Source organism: Coffea arabica, chromosome 8e (assembly GCF_036785885.1).
Source record: "Coffea arabica cultivar ET-39 chromosome 8e, Coffea Arabica ET-39 HiFi, whole genome shotgun sequence".
NCBI classification, from domain to species: domain Eukaryota; kingdom Viridiplantae; phylum Streptophyta; class Magnoliopsida; order Gentianales; family Rubiaceae; genus Coffea; species Coffea arabica.
In genome coordinates this window covers 43982275-43992048 of record NC_092324.1, presented here as the reverse complement: position 1 = coordinate 43992048, position 9774 = coordinate 43982275, and the positions used below count along the sequence as shown (strand labels likewise).

Genomic DNA, 9774 nt, shown 5'->3' with positions numbered 1-9774 from the left:
TTTTGATTTTGCTACTATATGAAATTTCAGTTACAATGGGAACAACATAAGGGGATAAAAGGAGAGGATCAATTGTGCAATAAATACATATGTTCCCTTATTGCCATATCCATATATTGCTCAATTAAGTCACCTTGCCTCCTAAAGCTATGGATCTAGCCATGGTGGGGCTCATACTTTTATGCCATATCTTGATGATTTTGAACGTAAAATGCTAGTAGGGCCTAGTAAGTAACCTAGGCAATATCGGGTTGCAAGAAAAGTTAAAGAAGGAAGTGAAGAGGAAGGAGAAATTAAAAAAAAAAAAAGTTAAAATGTTAAATAATTGGAGGAACTGCCAAGAAAAAAAAGATCGAAGGGAAAAGGATTTTTGACTGAACAATTTATCCATGTGCAAGTCGCGTCCTCTGGCTCTGGGAGCCCAACTTAGGGTCAAAATTCGTGAGAAGCACAAATTGGGTAAGGTATCGATTGGGAACATTCTACCATCGCAGTAATAACAGACTCTCCATTAGCAGGGAAAAAGGAAAGCAAAAAATTGTATAGGGGGCAAAGTGTAATATTTTGACAAAACTTAGTTTTTTTTTGAGGGAATGTTTTTACAAAATTAGTTCATGAAGCAAAGTGAAATACCGACCTATATGAAGGTACGCTTTGTTGCTTTGATAATATCATTAAGGCTTAATCTTTTTTGCACCATTAATGTGTATATTTACGAGTTTGGATGCATGCCACGCTATTTCGGTTTGAATTTAAATATCAAACTTTGCAAGCATCTAAAAACGTGCTTGTCTATATATCAACTATGATTTGTTCATTAAACAATCTCATTTTCAACTTGTTTAAAATAACACCATTATTTTAGCTTTTACTTGTGTTAATTGCATTATGCACTCTTTGCTCCGACTACCATTTTCATCCTTAAACTACACTTTACTCTTTAAACTGTAAATTTCGTCCCGCTTAAATACAATTCTTGACGGAATGCTCAAAATTAATAGAATAATTCCCATATTCCGTTAACTTATCATTTTAACTAAAATTAACCAGATGTATTGGTACATAAATGTCAATTCAAAAACCCTTAAAACCTCTTAAAAATTAAACGTATTTTCTTTTTCTTCCTTTGTTCTTACATTTTTTTGATTTCCTTTTCTACTACCACCCAGAAGGTACCACCATCGCTGCACCATACAATCAATAGTTTAGGCCAAGTCTAATTAACACCGGAATCAATAATATGCATATCTCTGTATATATATCCATCATTGAAGACCAATATCCACATAATCATCCGCTACAAAACGTATCCAAAGGAAATTAAACTCCTATATCCAAAAAAAAAATCCCAACTAAAAGAATTATTCTCAACCAAAACAACAACGATGGTACAAATGTTGAAGAACAAGAGACATTTGCAGTCAATGTCAAAATTGATGAAAAAAGGGTGTGCTATGAAAAAAAAACAATTTTTCCTAACTGCCTTTGACTTTTTGAATTCCTCGATTAATTTTTTTTATTTAACCAATTTCATGGGTAATTTTTTTTTTCAACGAATTTCATGAGTAATCTAGGTTTGAAAATTCCAGCATCATTAGATCGGCTTCGTGGCTGTCATTTAAAATTCTTAGTCCCCTTAAAGTTTAATGGTAGCAACTTTTCATCTCTGCAAGTTGGATGTCAAAAAACTCGTCAAAAAAACACTATTCTATAGTAGTACTAAAGTTTAAAATACCATGGTCATTAAGATCTAAGACAACAGGATGACTACGGAGTTTACTTCTTGTACAAGCAGGCCCATAGTCATTAAGATCTATGACATCAACATTAAACAGCAGAATGAGTACGGAGTTCGCTTGTACGGTACAATGGCCCATAGTCATTACAAAGTTTGTATCTTTGTAAAATTTTATCAAAGTGGATAGCTGCGATTTGTCAAAAAAAAAAAACAGTATTTTGCGAATTATGAGAAACTTAAGATCTGACACAATTTCATCTTAAAATATTTTTTTGGAAATAAAATGAGAAACTAGAAAGGAAAGAGGAAAATCCAAAATTTAAAGAATTGAAAGGCTAAAAAAATTGTATTTTAGGAAAGTGATTTGAATATTTTTTTAATCATTTAAGGAGAAGATAGATTTCTGTAATTCCTCTTTTTTAATTTCAATCATTAAGGTGAAAATTTTTGTGGGAAAGAGAAAGAATTAAATAAAGAAGAAAGAGAAAAAGAAATAAAAGAAAAGAAAACAAGGTAAATCAAAAATCAAAATAATGCAGGGGCAATTTTGTCCTAAAGAGGGTTAAGTGAGTAAAATTAAAGGTTAGGGGGTAAACTGAAAATGGGGTATTTTTTAAGGGGATAAAATGTGATTAACCCAATTATTTATTAACTAAGGGGGCTTATATGTATATTTTGAAAATCATAAGGGGGTTATATGGTAAAGTATTAAATCATAAGGGGGTAATATAGTAAAATATAAAAGTCATACGGGATTAGTGTGTCATGTATTTATAAGGGTAATTACGACATTTCTAGAAGTTCCGTTACGAATGACTACTTCCGTCACTTTGATACTTTAATTCAAACCATGATGGGGTTATGTATAGCTTTTGAAACTATAGGGGGGTTATGTAAAAGATGCTAAACCACAGGGGATAAAATGTAATTTACCCAAATTTTTATCTTCACACAAACAATTTGACAGGAGAGATTCCCTCCTCCATTGGGAACTTATCATCATTGATCCAAATCAAACTGGACTTCAACAATCTGGAGGGAAATTTGCCCATGGAGATCAGGCTCTTAAAAAGGTTAGTTTCATTAGATGTTACAGGAAATAAACTGATAGGGTGTTAATTGTTAGTAATTTTATTGATAATTTTCCTCTTTATCCTTGCCAAATATTTCTTTAATTATCGACATATATTTATATTTGGTATTTGGATCCATTTATAGGAAGTGAAACTGAAAAGCGTTTAAAAATGGGGACCTTCTTGTGAAGATTGCTACACATGTGAGAGATTTCCAAAAGCTCCACAAACCTGGCCCACATGATGCTAAGCAACGGATTTCATTTTCATTTGCTGATGAAGAGTTGCCTTCCTATTATTAAGTCTTGGCAAGTCCACTAGCAATAAGAAATCAAAAGGAGAGAATTCTGCGGGGACCACGTAACTTTGATTTAGAAAATGTGTTCTTCTTTTGGGAGATGTACTCATTAGCCATAGGTGGACTTTGATGATGGAAGTAGCTTTTCTATTTGCTTCCTACGTAACTAGTTCTCTTATGAAACTAGTGCAGAGGAGAATTAGACGAGAGCTTCATAAGACATTAGACTAGTTTTAGTTTTCTCTCCAAGAAGCTCCGTTGGAGGATAGAGGTAGTTTTTGGTTTTCAGAGGAGGAGTTCTTCCTTCTCTTGTTGTGTGGTGTGCAACTTTTCTTCAAAGAGTCTACGAAGACTCAAGTTTCTTTCTAAATTCTTAGTTAGTTATTTATGTATTTGATTACAAATAAATTGCGTGGAAATTTTATCATGAGGCGTGGCTAATCTTCTCCTCTAGTCAAGGATCAATGCGAAGACGCAGTCCCAAATATCTGTGAGATCTAAATAATTTTACGTGTTCCTTAATTTGTTAATATTTGCATGTTTTCTATTTTAATTTTCATGGGATTATTTTGTTAATTGGATATCAAGGGCCCGATGTGCAATTTGATATTTTAATCTCCTGTCAAATTAATCAATTAAATCCGTAATTATTTAATTGGTTAATATTAGTGGCAAATAGTATTTTTACATATTAGGAGAACATGCAATCTGATTTAAATAACCCTTGTAGCGTGTTATTAATTTGGGTTAGGCTTTTCTAGTTTTTAAGGCAATTAGGAAATTAATTCCTACGGTCGTACCTAGGAGTATTTCCTGATTAGGGGTAATCAACGGTCGTACCTTGGTTATCAATAAATTAAGGAAAAGCTGGTCGTTAGAGCTTATCGGCGACTATAACTAACCTGTTAATAAAATTAAGTGAACCTCTTTGCATCAATGATCGGATGAATGGACTGTGTCTGCATAGTTATATCCTTGGTTAGAATTTATTTATTATTTATTTGATTGCTATTTACATTTGTATTAATTAATTAATTATTTATTTTTAGTTAAATTGTTTAATTATTTATTTTTAATTTCATTTTGATAAAAATCCCCCGTGTCTCGAATTTAAAAAGAATCGAATTTTTCCCAATCCCTATGGATTCGACCCTGCTTACTACTATACACAGAAAATTTATTTTTCTCAAGCAGGTATTTATTATTGCACAGGCTCGACACCTGTCAATTTTTGGCGCCGTTGCCGGGGACTGGCGTTAATCATTTGTTTCTTTTTAAATTCATTTTTTTCTGATATTTTTCTAATTTATGCCTCGCTCTTCTCGTATAGACGAATTAATTTTCGACCCTGAAGTAGAGAAGATCGCGCGTAGAACGAGGAAAGAAACCAAGCGGCTCAGGGAGGAGCAATACGATATTGCACCTCAGGAACTTGATCCAGAGATTGAGCCGACAAATTTGTCTGGTGATAATTCAAGTGATTCAGACCAAGAGGAAGTCACTATGGCAAATGCACGAACACTAAGGGAGTTGGCTGCTCCTGATTTAAATCAGCAGCCCTTATGCATTACTTTTCCGCATTTAAATGATGACACTCCATTTGAACTAAAATCTGGTCTAATTAATCTCTTACCATCTTTCCATGGTCTACCAGGTGAGGAGCCCTACAAGCACTTGCAAGAGTTCGACGTCGTTTGCAACAGCATGAAATCCCCGGGAATTACAGAAGAGCAAATAAAGATGAGGGCCTTCCCCTTCTCTTTGAAGGATTCCGCGAAAGACTGGCTTTACTACTTACCGCCTGGTAGTATCACTACGTGGGACCAACTGAAGAAAAAATTCTTGGACAAGTACTTTCCAGCATCTCGAGCTGCAAGCCTAAGGAATGAGATATGTGGCATCAAACAACACCCAAGCGAGTCTCTCTATGAGTACTGGGAGAGGTTTAAGAAACTGTGCACCAAATGCCCTCAGCATCAGATAAGTGAGCAACTGCTCATTCAATATTTCTATGAAGGGTTGCTTTTCAGGGACAGAAGCATAATCGATGCTGCAAGTGGAGGGGCGTTGGTGAACAAGACTCCTTGAGGAGCATGGGAGTTGATTGAAGGGATGGCTGAGAACTCACAGCAGTTTGGTTCAAGAGAGGACATCCTTACGCGTAGGGTGAATGAGGTAGAAACATCCTCTATTCAACATCAACTCTCCGAATTGACGTCTTTTGTGCTACAACTAGCTGTGGGCAATGTCTCGCAAGCCAAAATGTGTGGGGTATGCACTGCCGTAGGTCATCCTACAGAAATGTGTCCACTGGTTCAGGAAGAGACTGCAGAACAGGTGAACATGACTGGCCACGCGCCCACGCCAAGAAAGTAATACGACCCATATTCAAGTACCTACAATTCTGATTGGAGAGATCACCCCAATCTTAGCTATGTAGGGAATAGACAGTCTAACTTTACGCCAAATAGACTACAAGGGCACCAACAGCAGTATCATCCTCGCCCACCACCACCACCACCACCACCCCCTTCAAATTCAAGTCCGTCCATGAAAGAGATGATGAAGCAATTACTTGCTAATCAACAAAAGACGGATTCAGACCTGCAAAGCATGAGGAATCAAATGGGGCAGGTGCAATCATTGCAAAATCAAATGAATTAAATGGCCATAACGATCAACCGTTTGGAGTCCCAAATTCAAGGGAAGTTGCCATCTCAACCTGAGGTGAATCCAAAGAATGTAGGTGCAATGACCTTGAGGAGTGGCAAGGAAGTCCAAGGACCCAAACCTGTGATCCCTAAAGATAAGGACGAGAAATGGATTGAGAAAAAGTTGGAAGAGAAGGGCAGAGATAACAAAAATGCAAAGGTGCTCCCGAAACCAATTCCTACAGCTAAAACTAATCCACCTCCCTTTCCTAGCAGGTTTGAGAAACCAAAGAAGCAAGACAAAGAGAAAGAAGTCCTGGAGATCTTCCGCAGGGTACAAATCAATATTCCCCTATTAGACGCCATCAAACAAGTGCCGAAATATGCAAAATTTTTGAGGGACCTATGTGTCAATCGAAAGCGGTTGAGGGGAGATGAAAGGGTCATTGTGGGAGAGAACGTGTCAGCAGTTCTCCAAAGGAAGCTTCCACCAAAATGCGGGGATCCAGGTAGGTTTACTGTCCCATGTAGAATAGGTAATACTTTGATTAGAAATACCATGTTGGACTTAGGAGCATCGATCAACGTAATGCCTAAATCTATGTATGTTTCTCTGAACTTAGGTCCATTAAAAGAAATTGAGATAATAATCCAATTAGCTGACCGAACAAATGCATACCCTGATGGGTTGGTCGAAAATGTGTTGGTGAAGATTAACGATTTGGTATTTCCAGCTGACTTTTATGTACTTGACATGGATGATGATCACTCTTCTGATCCCTCGTTTTTGTTATTAGGTAGACCATTTTTTAGCACAACCCAGACAAAAATTGATGTTCATAAAGGTACTTTGTCCATGAAATTTGATGGAGAAATGGTCTACTTTAATATTTTTGATACAATGAAACATCATGTTAACTCTCACTCTGTGTTTGCAATTCATGCTATTGATCCCTCTGTGCAAGAATTTTCTGAGTTTGCTTCTAGGGATAAATTCAAAATTGCTGCGAACAAATATCATGGGATGAAAGCAATTCATGAGGTGAAAAAGAGAAGAAAATTAAGGAAAAAGATTGCACTCAATGGCTATTTGGATCCCGGAGGAGAACTACTGATTACAAGGAAAATTGGATTACACCCAAATTGAAGAGTAGTGTTTAACGTCTGGCCAAAGACGTTAAAGAGAGGCGCTTTTGGGAGACAACCCAATTTTTTATTTTGTTTGTTTTTGTTGTTCAATTCGTTAAATATGTCATTTCTCACGTGGGTATTGCTTAAATTTGATATTTTCTCTATTATGACCAGGACAGGTGATCATGGCGTGCCCACGCAAGGAGGGCACGCATTAATCTTACAAGTTTCAACTTCAAGGTCAGAGAATGTTTCTAAAACATGGCGTGCCCACGCCAAGTTGGTAAAATCTCAACATTCCGAAGTCGAATCTTGGCGTGCCCACGAGGAGAGGGCACGCGTTAATGTTCCAAAACTGATTCTCAAGGTCAGAGAATGTTTTCTAATCTTGGCGTGCCCACGCCATGTTTGACGAACTAAAACAAAGAAAAAAAAATTTGATTATATTTGATTATTAATTTTGAGAAAAAAAAAGTAAAAGAATTGTAAAAAAAAAGTAAAAAATTAAAAAATTAAAATTAAAAAATAAATTAAAAATTTTGAAAAATAAAAATTAGAAAATATTTTTCTTTTTAGCCTTAATTTTGTTTTCAAAAAAAAATACAAATTTTTGCAAAAAAAAAAACAAAAACAAAAACAAAATACAATTACTTCCCTTCTTAATATACGGTTTAGTTTATCAACAATTCAATTTCTGAATTTGAAAAAATAAAAAAATATGTAAAATCAACAACTATTTTTTTTTTCTCTTTCTCTTTTCTTCTTTTTCTTTCTTTCTTTTTCTTTTCTTTCTTTTCTTTCTTTCTTTCTTCTTCTTTCTTTTCTTCTTTCTTCCCCGCTGCTAGCTTCTTCTTCTTCCTCCTTTTCTTCTTTGGCCGACACCAGCACGCTCCCACCAGCTCCACCTCGTGCAATCTGCCGCTCCTCCAACACCGCCAATCTCCAACTCAGCTCACCTGACCTCCATCACCCAGCCATAACCGCCGCCCTCAAGCTCCTCCTGAAGCCCACGACAACCCAGCGTCCACCTCTGCATGCAGCCGCCACTGCCTGCTGCTTCCTCCATCGCGAGCCACTAGCTCGCAAATACAAGCTCTTGCCCACGACTATGAGCTCGCGCAGCCACTGCACCTCTACCCTCGGTCTCGCTCCTCCCCACCTAGCTCGCCTCACCTACTGCCGCCGTCACTACCCACAACCAGCTCAGCTGCACTTCACCAGCTCGCCCAAGCTCCACAGCCGCGCGCAGCTCTTCCTTCAGTCTCCACCAAGCCAACAACGTGCGTCACCAAGCAGTCACTGTCCGCAACCCAGCTGTCCACCTCTCTGCTCCACACCTCTACGCACGCCGCCTCTCGTCGCTGCTATCTTCCTCCCACGCCTCCACCAGCGCGTCACCACCTGCCAATTCTTGACAGGTGGAGATATTGCTATTTCTCCATCGATTAGTACTTTTCAGGATCTTAAAATAAAGGCAGGAGGTGACTTGGGAATTTTCTGGGGTTAATTTTGGGTGGAATTAATTTTATTTGCTGCTCCATTTGAGGGTATTTTCTGGTATTCATTACATTGCTGAATATTGTTTGGGTTTTAACTACTTGAGGCTTTTATTTCATCTGTGGGGATAACATTTGACGGCTCTTGTGCCAGTTCATTTGTTTGAGAATTGTTGGGGGTGATTTGAGAGTTACTTGTCACTTGGCCCCGTTTTAATTTCTGCTATTTTGTGATCCTGATTGGTGTGTTTGGATTTAGCAGCGCTTTGGGTAGGTCATTTGAGTTGTTTCTTATTTGTGGGTAGCTCCTTCCTGCATTGGTTTGTTGATTTGAATGGTTATTGGGGTTGGTTGAGTGTGTAATTAACTGTCCAATTGGAGACAGTTATTGAGATTTTGAGTGGTATTGTGTCTAATTGCTGAAATTTGATGATTTATTTAGACATTAACACTGCTCATAGTTTGTTCGAGTGAAATTAGTTGGATGTCCTTTGCCCGTTAAATTTAATTGTTGCATTGTTTGGGATTGTTTTCGGGCATTAATTGAATTGGTGGGCATTAATTGGGTCTCAAATTGACTAATAGAGAGGCCACAGTGATTATTACAATTGTTACTGCTTTGAATTTGTTGGTTCTAAATTTTGTTGAGAATTGTTGTCTGTTGTTGATTTGAGTGACATTTGGAGAAATGGTGAAACCCAAATCTTCTTCTAAGTCTAGAACACCCCGGCCCTTCGACCTCAGCTCCACCTCCTCCAACCCCAAGGGCTGATGACTGGCACCAACTCCAGAAGCGAGTTCAAAAACTGGAGGCTCAGGTAACAAATATTGATGTTAATGTGCATAGCATGGCGCAGAATTTAGCGGCGTTTATGCACCACGTGGGTGTTGAACCTCAACTTCCGCCTAACCCGCCGCTGTTTTGACAACTTCAGGGGAGTTTCGTTGCCCTTCTTCTTACTTTTACTGTTTAATTGTCACATTGAGAGCAATGTGTGCTTTAAGTGTGGGGGGAGATTTGGATTTAATTGGAGTTTCTTTAAATTGTTACTTATCTTACTATTGTCTTGATGAATAAATGTGGCATCTCACTCGTCTATTGCTGGTTATGATTTATTCTATGAATTTAGTTTAAGTGGCAAGTAAAAGCATGTTATCTTGGTGAATATCATGAGTTTAATGACTTGGTGCAAATTGTGGTTAACTTGTTTAGGCAATATAAATATTTTATTAGCAATTGTTGTGTGGATTGGGCAATTGTTGATCTTAGTTCTCCATATTAGGAGATGACGTGGGCCATGATCTTTAATTATCTGGTATTCTGGTGCTTTAATTGTGATTAATAAATGACTCTATTCCGCTAGTGTCGTCACCCAGTAATCGGGAG

The 9774-nt window shown here is 37.5% G+C and overlaps 1 non-coding gene across 1 annotated transcript; it reads right to left on the bottom strand.

The window, feature by feature from the left end:
* Nucleotides 1–4984: 4984 nt before the first annotated feature.
* LOC113705107 (small nucleolar RNA R71) lies at nucleotides 4985–5091 on the bottom strand. Its single transcript, XR_003451755.1, has one exon. It is a non-coding gene; the product is annotated as a small nucleolar RNA R71 (small nucleolar RNA).
* Between the last annotated feature and the right edge of the window lie 4683 nt (nucleotides 5092–9774).